Source organism: Camellia sinensis, chromosome 12 (assembly GCF_055761805.1).
Source record: "Camellia sinensis isolate YWXY chromosome 12, ASM5576180v1, whole genome shotgun sequence".
Taxonomy (NCBI): Eukaryota; Viridiplantae; Streptophyta; class Magnoliopsida; order Ericales; family Theaceae; genus Camellia; species Camellia sinensis.
In genome coordinates this window covers 160,386,485-160,403,201 of record NC_138972.1, presented here as the reverse complement: position 1 = coordinate 160,403,201, position 16,717 = coordinate 160,386,485, and the positions used below count along the sequence as shown (strand labels likewise).

The 16,717-nt window shown below is 34.7% G+C and overlaps 1 pseudogene across 1 annotated transcript; it reads right to left on the bottom strand.

Moving 5' to 3' along the window:
* Nucleotides 1-1,012: 1,012 nt before the first annotated feature.
* LOC145803389 (diacylglycerol kinase 3-like) lies at nucleotides 1,013-13,622 on the bottom strand (annotated as a pseudogene). The gene is made up of 8 exons (XR_014345493.1): nucleotides 13,295-13,622; nucleotides 10,912-11,034; nucleotides 10,575-10,712; nucleotides 10,409-10,494; nucleotides 8,138-8,224; nucleotides 5,121-5,196; nucleotides 4,342-4,451; nucleotides 1,013-1,337 (listed from the first exon to the last, which is right to left on the bottom strand). The product of XR_014345493.1 is annotated as a diacylglycerol kinase 3-like (transcript).
* Between the last annotated feature and the right edge of the window lie 3,095 nt (nucleotides 13,623-16,717).

Genomic DNA, 16,717 nt, shown 5'->3' with positions numbered 1-16,717 from the left:
TTGTATTTATATAATCAAAATACCACAAATCTATCCATTAATGCAAGTATTGAAGAAGAATTAGAACCCCTACCTCAAGAATCAAGCAAAAAGCAAAGCTTTGATGAGATTCCTCACAAATCTGAATTCCAATTTGTAGAAAATGTTGAGCTTCAAGCCTTCTTCACTTTTTGGCAAGAGATCTTGGCCAAATCTTAGAGGACTGGAAGGTATTTGGAGTCAAAATCCTAGGGTTTTCAGACCTAGGGTGAGAGGAATGAAGAAGGAAAAGAAAAATGCAAAGAATGAGCTAAAAAAACACATTTTAAGCTGCTGTATTCACACAGTCCGTTCGAGTGCCGCTTTTCCCGCTGGAGCGGAAGTGCTTCCAGCACAGATTCCAAAACTACAAACGGGCATAACTCTCTCATCCGGACTCCGTTCTAGGTCGTTCTTGTGTCCAAATCGAAGCCCTGGAAATAAGTTTTCCAATGGTTCAAGCCTCACATCCAAATTCAAAGTGTGGAAAAAAAAAGGGCAAAAGAGTGGCGACTTTCGTAGGAAAAGTTATCCGAATTAAATTATCGGTTCTCTTACTTTACCATCATGCTACCACTTCGATCAATACCCCAAAATAAAATAAGGAGGTTCCAAATACACTACTAAAAATGTCAAGGGCAATCTCACTTTCCACGCTCGAGCGTTGCTTTCCACGCTCGAGCGTGTGAACCAACAAAGCTGTCCGCTCGAGCGACCACCCCTATGCTCGAGCGGAAATTCACAACTCTCAGAATTTCGGACCGTCTACAAAAATATTGAGAACCTCTCAAGTCCGTTCGAGCGTCAACTCCCCCGCTCGAGCGGAGGGAAAAATTTCGGATCGCTACAATAGTTACCATATGATTTCTTCAAAGTGAAAGTTGGGACATAAAACAAAGTGAAAAGTAGTGTTGGTAATGCACTAGTGGAACCTTTAATGAGCAAAATCTAAAGAGTTCACTAAGTAAATTATTAGGCAAGGTAAAGCAAATGGTTGCCATAATTCAGTCATTTTATTACCAATATCCAGTGGTTCCCACAATTAACAAATCATGGATGCTTGACTTTGTATTTGAGCATTAGCATAATCATAGCTTGCAGTGCATGCACTTGTCTGATGAACACTTTGATAAACATGCAACTTATCGCAAACATACTAAAGTTGACTACTATGAATCCAATAACATGGAATGTTGCACCATTGAGATAATCAACATTGACAATGTCATTCGGTGGGAGTGTTCTGACCTTAAACTTGGAGCACTTATGCATGGTGTGAAGAACCATCCCTGTTTGCAACCGTAGCCAGAGTAGATCAACTGTGCAAAATGGAAGAATCACTTTAAAACTTGCATGTTTATGCCCAGTATGTGATATGCATTAAGCATATCAACAAAATTTAATTACTAAAAAAATTCAACAATCAATATCCATGTTGTAATTCGCACGTCTAAACAACATAGAGCAGTTGAATTTCAATCAATCCAGAAAAAATGCAGAGAATCGAAATTTCCAAATATCATAGACAGTACAAAGCAAAGCAATTGCATCAGTACAAATATACATGAATCAAAGGAAAATTTGCAATTGTTTTTGGTTATTGAAATCCTAACCAAGAATAACAGTGTGAGCCAACCCAAGGACATAAGTATAATTGGTACCCTTTGTGCTTCATTGATTAAAGTCATTTCCATTAATCCTCTGAGATGTTCCCTAACAATCTATAAATCAGGGCATTTTGGAGCATCCAATTCCACCTTGGTAATAATGTTTTTGTCGTGTGACTGTCTCATGGATATATAACAGTCTAGCTTTCTCACAGAAAAATAGTTTACCAAGGTGGAATTGAATTTGGGGCTCTGCCCCCCTCTGGAACCACCATTGAGCATGGGGCTCAACACGGTACAAACAGATGATGGAAAGTTCAAAGCTCTCCCCTATGGCTCACCAAACCCTCCTAGTCACAAGAAGCTTAAAAAGTGAAACATATGGCTAGGTCAAAAGCAAAGGCCGAGTAGAGAGCTTTGATTCATAAACCGCATGAGATGATATAGGTCAAGTTGTGATGTATATTGCTGCAAACTGGCCCCGTTTGTTTTCAGAGGTAAAATGGAGGGGATTGATAGTGAGGGGATTAAGTAAAATTGTGTTTGTTTTGATGATAATTGTTAGTGTAGGAATTGTTAAATTATATTTATATAAAATAATAAAACAAATAAAAAAATATAAAAAATTAAACATTAATATTTAAAAAAAATTCCCAATATATAAAAAATAAAAAAATTTCTAATCCCCTCACTATTTTTCTAATACCATCTCCACCTCCTCCATCTCAATCCCCCTTCCAACCTCCATCTATATCACCTCCTCCATCCTAATCCCCTCCCTAACTCTACAAACAAACACAACACTAAATAACCCCACCTCCATCCTAATCCCCTCCTATCTATTTAACCCCAAAACAAACGGGGCCTTAGAGTTTTCATGTGGATCTATGAATATCAAAAGGTTTGATGCATGCAATTAATGCTCCAGCATGTCAACAAAGCAACTGAAAGAAGATAACAAAAAGCTGTAAAAGGAATACTGCATTGAGAAAATGTGTTGGAATGTTGACAGGCCACATTTAAGGTTTTTGTCTGTTGTATGTGAGGACCATTAAGTAAAAGGGAAGTCTTTGAATTGGGAAGCCAAATATCAAGAGCAATGAAAAAGCATTGCAGGTCATCATTGTCTGGTATACAGTTTTTACGGGCTGGCAACTCCAGGAAAGAGGAAAAGGTGTGGATTTGTATCTCTTCAACCTTCTCATGTGTATATATGGATATATGAGAAGTGTGAGTGTGAGAGGGAAGATAATCAAAGGTGCTACAAGGACAGCGCGGAGTGCTGTAAAAGGGGGTGCGTGATAAAGAGGTGAGGGGTGAGTTCAAGGTTCTGAAAAGCGGTTGCGGTCGCCGTAATGGTGGCGGTGACGCGGTTGCGGTTGCGGGGTGTAAAGGCCGTAGTGTAACGGTTGCGGTAACCGGAACCGTGAATTTTTTTATTTTTCGCACAATTTGAAAAAAACTTACCGATACGCATATTTTTTTTCCATGATCATATTTATTGGGTTAAAAATAAATATTGATCAATTTTTGTAAATTTTTAAGTATAATCCAATATATTTCATATTTTTAAATCACTATAAACTGAGTTTTTTACATTTTATATTAATAATTAATGACTTTATATTTTACAAAAAATTAATCACTACCTATTATATATAAGATAAATAATGACAAAAGTAAGAGAATAAATAAGAGCCAAAATATATATATATATATATACATATTTTAACCAAGCCAAATAGATAATGACCACACTTATTGTTATTATTGTTTTCAAACAATATATAGATAGACACACATAAATAAAATGGTTTAGTGATAGCAGCTGAATAGAATAGCATAGGCCTTATAGTTTCAACAAATCAATAATATGTTCTTCATCTTTCCTCTTCTCTCTCTCTCTCTCTCTCTATCTCTTGCTCCTCTATTTTCTCTCTTTATCTTCTCTCTACTCTCTATCCCTCTTACCCCATTTTCATTTTTTTTTTTTTTTTGTGTTTTTTTCGAAAGAAACAGTTTAGAACCGTTACGTAACGGTGCGAAACAAGCCGTTATGGCTGTTACGGCACCGTTACGACCGCTACGGCAGCCGCTACAGCCGACACACCTGTGATTCTCAATCACACTACAAAAGCGGCCGTAACGGGTGGCGGTAACCGCCAAAACTGTTACGTAACGGCGTTACGTAACGGTTGCGGCTGCTTTTTAAAACCTTGGGTGAGTTACAAAAATATCAATGAGCATGAAACCTATGAGGACTCAGGGATTCAATTACCCTCGAGCAGGGGTCTTGCGATTGATGTCGGGTTTTGTTTATTTTTATCTCACCGTTGTACTCTATTATTTATAGTGGATTATCCTCTCTCACCCGTGGACGTAGGCCTAAATTGCAAGGAGCAAGCACAAGAAGTTTTAGAGTTTGTCTTCTATTTGTTGCACCCCCCACCAAATCTTTTCCTTCTCTTTCTCTGCCTGTCAGCTCCCTAAATATTACAATCCTCGACATAATTGGATTCTTTTTTCTTAATATTGCCTTCCAACCATCTTTTGCTGATGCGTAATCTCTATCTTTTTCACTTTATTCAATCAATATGGTTTCTATGAAGGAAATGGAGATTAAAATTAAGGAACACTTGGAATGTTCAAGCTTCACAGATTTAGGTGCATTAGCACCTCGTAACCAAAAACAGGAGAAACAGAAATACAGTCAGACCTTATTTGCAAAAGGACCTTGTGCAAGGTAAGGCTTTTCATTGCGTAAATGATGAAAGCCATAAGCAATTTGTGCATCCATTCTTGCATCCATATATATAAGGTAAGCAACTGAAAAAAACATCAAGGATAACAAATTCATCAAAAGCAACTGAATAAGAGGTTGCATCAAAATTTCAAACAAATCTTACAATGGCATACTTTCTATTATTCATCAACTTAAGTTGTCCAACTCTTTTTATCGGGGTGTTTTTTTTTTTTTTTTTTTTTTTTGGGGGGGGGGGGGGGGGGGGGGATAACAAAAATCTCCTTCTAGCTGAATGGTGGAAGAAGGTTAAGCTAGCAAACCCTTGCGAGTTGGGTAACGTTTTCTGGGTAAATGCAAGGATCTTCTGTTACTACTTAATTTGGGACCATTTCACACCCAAAAAAATAACAATAATAATTTCATCAGATGTGCAATTTAATTTTATAGACAGCTTTTCTACGAAAATGTTAGGTATGAGTTCAAGAAGATGATAAGTGGAAAAACATAAAATCCAAACCCCTTGCAATACATATTGATTTGGCAAGGACAACTCTCACTTTGCTCAACCCCATAAAAATTGAGTCAAAGCTACATTTTGGAAGGAAAGTTCAAACTTTCATGACAAATTAAAATGAAAAGCTCAAAGGCTGCAAGTTTGATGTAACAAATCTATAATTGGGTTAAAAAATAAAAAAAATAAAAACAGCTGAAATATGAATAATTTATCGTTTCTTAAGGCCAAATTGTCATACCTATGCTGAAATAATTATAAAACACGCCTTCATAGCAAGACACTTTCTCAGGCAATTCCCCTTCTATTTTCAATTCCTGTGCAATCCATCAAGATTCAAAACCAATAAAAGAAAAAAAAAAAAAAAAAAAACAAGATAAATTTGCTGAATCACATAATATTTAGATTAAGAATGATTTCAACTAAAGATGAAAAGGCATTTAAATATTCAATCCAATATTTCTGTGCTCCACATGTATTCTTTATTTCAACTTTTTCCAGACTGCCTGTTGATGCTGTCATCATACTAGCAGATGGGGTACGCAAGCACTATGCCGCATGCACAGGAAATGAAATTGAACACACAACATATTGGAAGGAATCACTATTGAGGGAATCATGATTTTCTGGTCATTCTATTGGGTGAATTATAATGGATAATCAAAGTTCAATGTATTAGGCAAAAAATTCCCTACTGTGAGTAAATTACCATAATAACTTCAAAGACCTAAACTGTTCAAGGAATAATTTAAAAACAAAAACTGAATCAAAAGAAAAAGCTTAGGGGAAACAATGATGCAAAGAAAAGAGCAAGTGGATCAGACTCTTCCTCCTTGTACTGCTGCTGCATCAAAAAGAATGAAAGAGATTGGAAGAAAATAAAAAAGAAAGCCCTACACAAAGAAATGAATCATACTAGAAAGTTTGGGATCAAGATGAAACAGAGAACCTAGAAGTTCAACACGGATTTCCTGTTTCTTCTTCCAACCAAAAGATGAGGCATTTTCCCTTATCAAACAAACCTTTAAGTTTTGAAAAGTGTACTTTATATGATTTCCATTTTCAAAAAGCACACTTTTAGAGTGCACAACATCTTTCCTTTCAAATGGATTATAACAATACTAAGAAGTCAATTCAACAAAGAGTAAGATGACTGAACCTCATTTTGCCATTTGATTTCCATGCATTATTTTCTATAATTATTAAGTGTAATGATAACAATTATTGCCATTATTATCTGGATAAATAAGCAAGTTAATGTGCATATATCTCCATATATCTTCCAGATTTATTTGTTGTTCAAAAAGACTTGACAATGTGGCAAAGTTTTAATTGTTAAAGCTACATTGCTGGTAGCCTAAGAATCACGGACACTGACACATGACATGATACGAACACGCCAACATGTAAATTTTTAAAAAATGTAGGACATGACACGCAAGGGACACGTGCAAAATATATAATTTTATATATTTATTATATGGCATATGCAAGGATAAATAATTATTATATGTTATATATTTGGAGAGACAAATAGAGAAACCAAACAAAAAGAAAAGCAAACAACCAAATAAAGAAGAAAAAACCAAACAAGGGCAGAATACCAAATGCCAACGGAAAGACTTCAACTCAAGACCTCTGTCAACCTGAGTTCTGAGACCATGTTAAGTCACCAATTATCCCAAAAGCTTGAGTGTTAGGAAATAAGCCCAACAATGTATATCAAACTATCAAATAGGAAAGTGTTCGACGAGTGTCACACGGTGTCAGACACAACACGTTACCTTCTTAGAGGTGTCCGTGATTCTCAACTACTAGCTTAAAGAATCTAGCATCTACAAACATTTTGTAATTGTGGAGGAAGAATTACCAAGTGATGCAAACTAATTTAGGCTATAAACAAGGACTATGTATAGACAAAGTTTTTAAAGGTGAATGCGTAACTCGAGGCGTTTTACCCCTTATGAGGCGAGGCGTAAGTCTCAGGGCGTTGAGGCGTAAGTATTTCAAATTTCAAATTTTAATCTTTAGTGAAAAAATTAAATATTTTTAAATAGTAAAAAAGTGAAAACAAAATTAAATATAAAGGTGTAAATGCTTTTCGCTTTAATCCGTTGAACATTTTACTGCATAGAAAGAAGTTTTCCTTCACTGAAAGTGAAATTGATATTCTTAACTTCAGTGATTGACCTTCTCACTTGACCATTAACTGTGTTTTTTCTTGATTGATCATTTACTTAATTTTTCCAATAGAATATAGTTGCAAAAATGGATTCTTTTTATTTTTTTATGTTTAAACAATCTAATAGACTAAGTTTAACAAAAGCCTAAGACAACCTCTGCATGTGCATACTCCTCACATGCTTATGCGCAAAAAGCATACAAAGCGCACCTAAGGCGCATTTCTCAAACTATGATACACAAGCCTTTGGGGAGTAACGCCTAAAAATCAAAATCTTGATGCGTTTTACCTTAGTCTCAAGGCAAGGCGAGCCTTAGGAAAGCCTTTTAAAACTCTGTGTATAGAAGGCAGGAAATAAGGGTAGTCGGTTAGTCTATTCCCAAGATCCTAGGAAGGATGGTTTCACTATGGTTGATTGTCCAGCAAGTGTGAAGGAGGACATTATGAATGTCTATATCATTTTAGTGGCATTGTAAACCGAAACATGAATGCTACATTATTGCTTAATCCAAGTAACGGAACGATTCATCTCCATTACGGACTTCAGAGTCACAGACCCACAAGCCTCTTTACCAGTTATCAGGTTATACCCAGGGTGCAGTCTGAGGGTTGAGTTTCATTATATGTTACTTAACTGTTCCTATGAAGGGGGCTTTGTACCTTCTCAAATTTGTATTAGAAGAGGAGACACATCTGTTTGGCCTATTTACTTTCTTAGTATTGATGATTTACTTTCTTAAGACAATATTCTCTGAAAATCTCATCAAGAGCATTAAAGATTATTTTTAGGAAGACAAATCATAGAAAAGTAATCTGCTAGCCTAGGATGATATTAACATATCGGTGTAACTAATGTAAAGCAGAAGTAAGAACAAAAGAATAATGCACACATAATAGGCATTCATGGCCATCACAGCAACATGAAAAGATGAGCTGCAGTCCAACTAAACTAAGATGTACTAAGAGAGAACTTCATTCAGCACAAGGATAGTTAAAAAATAAAAAATAAAAAGGTTGTCCTGCAAAAGCAGACGACTGAGAAACGAGATGCGTTGAAAATAGCTAAAATCACTAACTGATCAAGGGAAATGTATTCCACAGGTTTCAGAGCATGGGGTGGATCCACAACTTTCCCAGTAGGCATTGATATCAAAACATTCCAGCTGCAAAAAAATGAAGTTATGCTTCATAGAACTGCTAAGTATATGAAGATGTGATGACCAGAAACAGATGAGAATGTAAAGTATATAGAGTCCAAAGTCTACAAAAGTAATAGACATGGAAGTATGCAGATACAAACTCATACATATATATCAAGATGTTTCTTTCATGGAGCCAAAAACAATACTTAACATGAGAATGATTGTGTTCTAGAAAGCATAAGCTAAATATATTTGTTGACCATCAAAATTGTATAAAACATCACTTCTATCCCAAAAACCTTGAACCTGAATGTATGGACCTTTATGAGGAGCAATGTAGAATCCAACATCAAAAGGTAAAACAATAAGAGGTATCCTAGGAAAAAAAATTCACAAATTCGGGTCATTTCAGCCACTTCTTGGTCATTTCAGGCAACCTGAAATTGCACGAGAGGGCAGGACAAGATCATGACAGAGAAAGAGAGAGATGTCACTTTGTCTACGCAATACCCTTGGTTCAAATTTGATATCTGTACCACACTTTACTGAAGTACAGCCTTCCATCAAGGTACTCTCATATCACAGTGATAACCTAACCATTCTTCTTGCTGAAAAGATTGAATTTTTTTTTTAAAAAAATAGGCAAAGAAAAATAGAGATTATTGGATATTGTTTTTTATTTATTGCAATTTGTTAGTAGATAAACTAATTAACTAGTTAATAGTTAGTTTATTCAAAAAGTAACTAGTTCATTACGAAATCGATTGATTTCCATTTCAATAAATGACATTTGGAAGGACTATAATATCCATCACTTTACAGAATATTAATTAAGTTAGTTTTCTATATATAAATAGAAAATTACTATAAAAAATTACATTCCTAAAATTTCGTTTACCAAGCTACGTATACTTTAAATACCAGTTTCATTTGAAATTTTCAATAAGGTGTATTCTTTCCTCGATTTTGACCAATTAATAGGGGGGAAAAAATCACATATCATATTCCTTTGCTTTTTCTTTTTTAAGTCTTAGGTTTCAATTTCTGACCAATTCTAAGGAAATTCAATTTATTAATAATTAGTAGAATTCCTAGCATCTTACCAAGTTACCAAGTAGGTATTTTTTTTAGCAAACTTGGTTTTATAGAGTTTTTGTTAATTTTGATTAACACAAGGTTATTTTCCACCTCTGTGTAATTATCACTATATTTAATCTTGATAGAATGGTATCAGTTGGTTCCTTCTGTCATTCAAGCTCTACCCAAAATGTGGTGTACCAATTTGTTAATCCCCTTTTGTCATCTAATACAAGCTACAGACGTCCCTTTTTTTATTTTTCCTTTTTTGGCATACACCTACAGAAGTCCATAATCCATATAATAATGATTTTGGTTAACTGGTTGAGCATCAACTTAGAGGAGTCCATCAGTATATGAACTTAATAACTAGATTGACAACTTACATATTAAATTAAATGGGTCAATACAATGAATACAAACTCTACAAAGTAACAAAGCATTAGGCACCGTTTCGTGTGTTGGCTTTTTGGACCCAATCACATCACTCTCTCTACTTTTCTATACGTCTTTTCATAAAAGCCAAAAAGCCAGTGGAAGTCTGGGACATCCGAGGTGGCATGGGGGCAACCCTAAAATTAGTGATCTTTTTTCTTTTTTCTTTTTTTTGATAAATAAGCAACAAACTTCATTAGAAAAGCATCAAGGCGATGCAACCAATACAAAACACCCGCAAAAGGGGCACCAAGACTAACTAAGCAAATCCTCTACAAAATCTACAAAAACCAAAACATCGGGATCAACCGAACCCGTAACCCAACTATGCAATACCAACAAAAGCCAATTCTCTAACCAATAAACTGAATGGCACACGTCTTGGAAGACACGCCTATTGCGCTCCAACCAAAGCAAACGATGGGCAGCCAGAGACGCCTAAAATTAGTGATCTTACTTATCAAATATTAAAATAAAATAAAAATAATAATCAATTAGATATTCATTATCTGCACATGAACATGGTAGAAAACCAATGGCTTTGGAGAATCAACCTTTGAAGCAATATTTGATTTCCTTGGAACTGACATTACCAGCATCATCAATATAGAAATATCTACGAATAAGAACCAGAAAACAGAACAATTTCAAACAAGAATTTAAGTAATCAGAATCAAAGCAAAGAATGCCCACCTATCTAAACAGCATATTGAACCTGTACTAGCCCTGTCGAGAGTTCGTTTGACTGCTGATTTCCAGTTAAACGGAAATGAGCCACCCTGGCAAGAAAATAAGGCACCACTCAATAAGACAGGACAGAAGAAGAAAACCTGAGAAGTGGCTGCAAACAAAAGCTTACCCAACCAAAACTCCTAGACAAGTCATTTCCTGTACCAAGTGGAATAATTGCTGTTGGTGGAACTGGTTCCCGCCCTTGTTTATGAAGCTCTCCCAGGCTTCCCAAGACCCAACCAACCGTGCCATCACCTCCTGCAACCTGCCAAACCAACCTATTAATCCACGATTTCTCATGTAAAAATTCAGGACAAAAGTTCATGCAAAAAGTTAGCATATATGTCTTCACATTGACTATTACCATTTACATAGAGGAAATACAATTAAAATAATACAGCTTAATTATTTGTAAGTTGTTACATAAGAAAGAAACTGAACAACTCATTTGGCCATATGCATACCACAACCCTTAGCTTTTCACGAGTCTCTTTGGCACATGAGTCCCCAATATCAGCCAACATCTCCAGGCAACCCAATCCATATTGAAGAAATTCATGAGGCTTCACAAATCGAAGGTCAAAAACCTAGCATAATGAAGAACCAAAAAAATTCACAGTTACAGTTGTCATCAAAATTAAACCATGGTGTTTTATTGAAACAACTGAGACTTCTGTTGAGTTGAGTTGATGTTTCAAGAGGAAAAATAAAAGAAACATATACATGAGAACTAGCTTATATTGGTGTCAGTAAGCCTTCAACGCCTGAACTACATAACCATCCAGAAGAGCAAATATGTAGACAAGAAGACTCCATCTAAGCCCAATGGCAATAGCTTTATTTGGACCATCAAATAGCGCTAGTTGTCGGTGACAATAGTCGAGTGTTTTTATGCTGTTTTATTGAGATTTCTGTTGTCATATTAGTGTTTTAATATAAATATGTGCTAAGGTGGAAGGGTTTTGTTATGTTCCCAAATCCTATTCATTGTATTCTCTTCTTTCTTCTTTTCTTTCTATTTTAACCCTAACCCTAATTCCTCACACTTTGGACTTCGACTTGGTATCACAGCGATTTAATTATGCCCTATTAACCGTTATTGGACTCCGGAAACCATCGCAAGGTAACAATGGCGTGCTAACATCATCATTTGCACAATAACGCCAATGTGCCATCATTATCCGTACGGATGTCGTGATCAGGCGAACAAGCAATTTGATTTGTCTTGCCCTCCTGGTAATTACAAGGTTGTTAAAATCGGAGTCCTACATTGGATCGTTGGAAAAGTTTACAAAATTTGATCGTAGAATTGGATTGAGGATTAAAATCCTACCGAAACAAACAAATTACATAGTAAAATTAATTTAAACAAATATTTCTTAAAAAGTATACACAAAATTAGCCTAATTATACTAAAAAGAAGTGAAGATATTTTGAAAATATAATACCCTATATAAAATGTAAATATAATGTTATACACTAGAAAACTCGATGGTAAAAGTTTTGCATTTGGTCAAAAAATAAGGTTTGTTGTTAGTGTCTCAGGTGGTGCAGCCTCTCCAAAAATTGGGGTAAAGTTGCATACATCTTGCCCCCCTAAGACTTTGTTAAGGCTAAGTTTTTGTTTTTTTGACTAGTTAATTTTCTTAAATGACTGCAATATTTAAATGTTTGTTTTCTTAGTTTGTTTTTCTTAGTTTATTTAATTCAATATTACTTTTTTTTTTATTCATTTGGACCACATAAATTAGTATTTAGACAACAAACATAAAATTTACAGTAAAATAGGTCATACAATACAAAACCAAGCTTACAAATTGGATCGAATTCGGATAAAGATTCTACAATCTAATAAGATCAAATTACCAATATCGAAAGATCCTACCTATAAGGGATTTTTTACACAATTCGGATCGATTGTGTGTATATGGACCGTAAAATCGTAGGGTCATAAGATCCAGATCGGGATTTTGATAACCATAGATAATTATTGGAGGTGGCAAAGTTAACCCGAAACTGTGAACCTGCCCAATTATGCCCATTAAAACCTATCCAAATTCATAAATGGTTTGGACATAGGACACGTTTAAACCCATTTAAATAGGTACCATCTCATTCACCGCACCACCACCACCACCTCCTCTAGCACCATGCCATCACAACCACATCACCACCTTTACTACCGCAGCCACTCCACCATCACCAACACCCTTACCACCGTCGTCACTCCACTGCCCAATACCGGTGCCATCACTCCACCACCACTACCACAGTCTCTGCCACCGCAGCCACTCCACCACCACCACTACGACGACCAACACACTCACCATTGTCAACGTCGCCGCTCCAACACCCACTACCAGTGCCACCACTCAACCTCCACCGCCACCTCCACGATTCCACTACCACGGCCACTACAGCCACACGCTACTATCACCATTGTCATCACTAAGGATGGTCATTTTGATCCACTCCACATGGGACCTGACCCTACCCAATGTGAATGGGGAGCGGATTTTACCCAATCCATTGAAAAGTTCGGACGGAGGCGCGTGCTGTTTTTGCATCAAACTTATGAAAAAAATGAATTGTTCACATGTATATTCCATTCAACTATTTATGCCCAAAAACACATTGTTTTTTGTTTATAAATTTATGTCTACACATTTAACTTTTGTTCAAAAAAAAAAATATTTTAACGACATAAATAGTATGTATTGAGGGTTTTTGCGGTGTACCAAAAGAATTACCCCTATTATTAACGAGAGACCAACTATTGTGGGGTAAACGTATTATATTAATATTTATGTACTGTACCGATAGAGAGAGAGAAAGAAAGAAAGGCACCTGTTCTTTGCCCATCAACTCCTGAAGCCTCGCTTTGAGCTTCGGGCCGTGGCGCCCACCGCTGAGCGAATTGATGAACACCACCAGGGCCAAGTCGGGGGGCTGAGCGGCCTCGCCGGCGGAGGCGTAGTGGTGGTTCCCCGGCGGCGACGTCCTTGGATTGAATCGCGTCGCGCATGGCTAGCCTCAGGTACTGGTGAATCGTAATCTTCTGCCTCAGTTCCTCCTTCAGAATCCGAGACCCGCCCAGCGTGCACCCCCTCATCGAGTCGATCAGGGACGACCAAGCCAGTGTGGTCCGACACGTATCGGACACTGGCGTATCCATAGCTCCGTATCCATAAATAATTATTTTTTACTTTTTATTTCTTAACTAAATTAATTTTTAATTTTTAAAAGAAATTTCTAAAAATCAAATGATACATAGTCTAAGAATCTTTTAATAAGTTATTTTTTATGTTGGTAACTTATTTAATTATTTGGTAATTTTACAACATTTTAACCATCTAAAACCTATTTGGTAACCATTTCATTTTCCGTTTTCAATTTATATTTACAAATTTTTTTTTAAAATATCATAAAAACTTGTTTGATGATTTTTTAGTTTATAAATAGTTGTCTTAGTTTATAAATTTGAGAAAAAAAAACTTAAATTTAAAAGAAGAGTTTACGTTGGTTTTTAAACTTTTTTTTCAATTAATTTTTTTTTTCAAATAAAATTTTCTTTTTCAAATAATTTTTTTTCAATGAATTTTTTTTGCCAATTAATACTAATCGAGAAGGCAATTGGTAATGCTACTTTAAACCTTAGGGAGTAGGTTGTAATTTTTAAAATGTGGGGGGTGTTAATGTAATTTACCCAGTGAGAGCAAAATTGGTATTTAAAAAAATTAAATTACTGAGGAAAATCTGTAATAAAACTTTAAACTCATGGAGGGAGATGTAATTTTCAAAAGGTGAGGAGAAAAACTGTAATAAACATAAACTTCAGGGGATGTCAGTATAATTTACCCAATGTGTAGAACTGTTCTGCCCGTGGGGGCTCATTAGGGATCCCGTTTTGATAATTTGAACCGTTCAATGTGTAGAACTCGTCGAGTACTACATGCTTGTGAAAAATCACGTTGATCATATATTGCTAACTACATGATCAAATTAGTTTGTATAAAAAAATGGATGGTGTTATAGTTAACGGTTGACAAAAAACTAATCCGAATAGATAGTTATCGATATCCGATCAACGTGATTTTTTATAAGTATATAGTAATCGACGAGTTCTACACATAGAAGGGTTCCGATTAGCAAAACAGGACCCATGGTGGGCCCCCCACAGGCCAAACAATATCGTTCAATTTAAAACCCGAAAAGCAGACAAGCATCTCCTATACACTACTTTGCACAATGCTACCACCGTACTACCTACTCGCCAAAAAATTTCTCATATATACTAATTTATACAATTTTTTAATATATATTTTTTCGTAAAAATTCAAAAAGTTATTTCAAACAACCATATTTTTTCCTTAACTTTTTAGTCCAAAAATTCAAAAAGTGCACTTATTTATGACATCCCAAACAACCCCTTGATAAATAGAGTATGCTAACGCCTGATTTGTTTATCGTATATATGGAACATATATTAGAATGAACTCAGATATAGAGCTATTTTCGAAAGTAGATGAAAAGCCACTTTTCAGCTTTTAATCCACTTCCCTTACTCATAAAAAGGTAAAAAAAAATCAAAAAACAACTTTTAACCATATTCTCAAAACACCTCATAATATGGGTGAGTCTTATATATTTCCTTATTTTTTTTTATATTTTGTATTTGGTTATTTTAGATATAAGAAGTCTGAATGGTATATAATACAAAAGGAGATATGCAATGCCAATCTCCAAAGTATTGTATATCCTCCACCGTCGAATATAAGAAATATTTTATCTAAATGTCAAAAATAATTACTCTCATTTTATATCATATCTTAACCAAACATAATATAAATAATCCCACAATATATATAATTAATCTCATATGTTATAATATATTATATTTCATTTTTATCATTAACTATTACATATCATCCTCAAACTTTTTATATCCAATCTAAACAATCAAAAAAGAGCCCAAACTGCTCTGAGTGCCACGACAAAAACGGTTGTAGCTCAACTCTACCCCATTTTCAATTTTTTTATTTCAGAAGAACAAAATTGTCTTTTTCAAAGAATTCTCTTTTCTTTTTTTTTCTTTTTTTTTTTTTTAAGATTGTGAATGAAAAAAAAAATGTGAGAATAATGTAAATAAAACATAAGTTAATTTTTTTTTAAATTTTTATCTAAATTTATTAATCAAATATAATGTAAAAAAATTATTGTTGTTACTATTTAATTATACTATTGTTAAAATTTGAGAGACGCTTGCTCTCGTCCACAATCAAATTAAAAATATTGTTGTATGTGGTGGGCTTGAATCCATCTCAATGATTCAAACTATTTAATGGGTAAGAATTGTTGAGCATTTTATCCATATAAAAATTCATATTAACAAGACATCAATTGTCACTTTAATCAATTCGAATTTATTGACAGATGTAATAAAATTAAATAGCTATCAATATTTGATGAATATAACTTTGTGAGAAAATTAAAATTTAATAGAAGTCAAGGCGTATACTTGTCAATATCAGATATAACTTTTGCCGTATTTCTATTAAAAAATAATTAAATGGGTTGCCCCATATTTATAATTACTTTTGATTAAATAGTTGCCCTAATTAAAATAGTTATTTTCGTATAAAAATATTGATGTCATTATTTTCTTATCTATTTCACTAATGAACAACCAAGGAAATGAAACAAAATCTTGTGTAATGTAAATAGGTATTTTAAGAAACCAGTGTAAGGGGTGGTTTGGAATATTTTAAATAAGTGCATTTTTGATTTTTTATAAATAAAAAAAAAATGTGTCAAAAAATTACAAAATAAGTAGAAAAGTAGAGATGAAATGTTGATAGATGTTAATTGATGTGACCTAAACAAGTGTATATATGTAAAAATTTTATATCTTTTTAATGCATGCCAAACACCTACTAAGTGTGTTCAAATTATAATGTTGTAGTAATTTTTGATTGCTAAGAGAAGATTAGTGTAATTCATGTGCTTAACTTCTAGATTATGTGTATGAAGACCGCCGGCCGGAAGATCGGCCCACGTTGTTATTGACCACAGGTCCATACGGAACGCCATTACAACTTTCAATATAGTTGGCTTTTATAGCGATCCAGGTTTTACCCCAATCTTTATTGTGTTCCGGACTCGAGTTCCGTGGTTGTATACTGTTGTCTATGTCTTGTTTTCTTCATTTTACTCTTTGTATTTTAGTTTTGGGTCGTGTTGGGTGAGTTTGGAACAAGTTGGTTGTGAGTT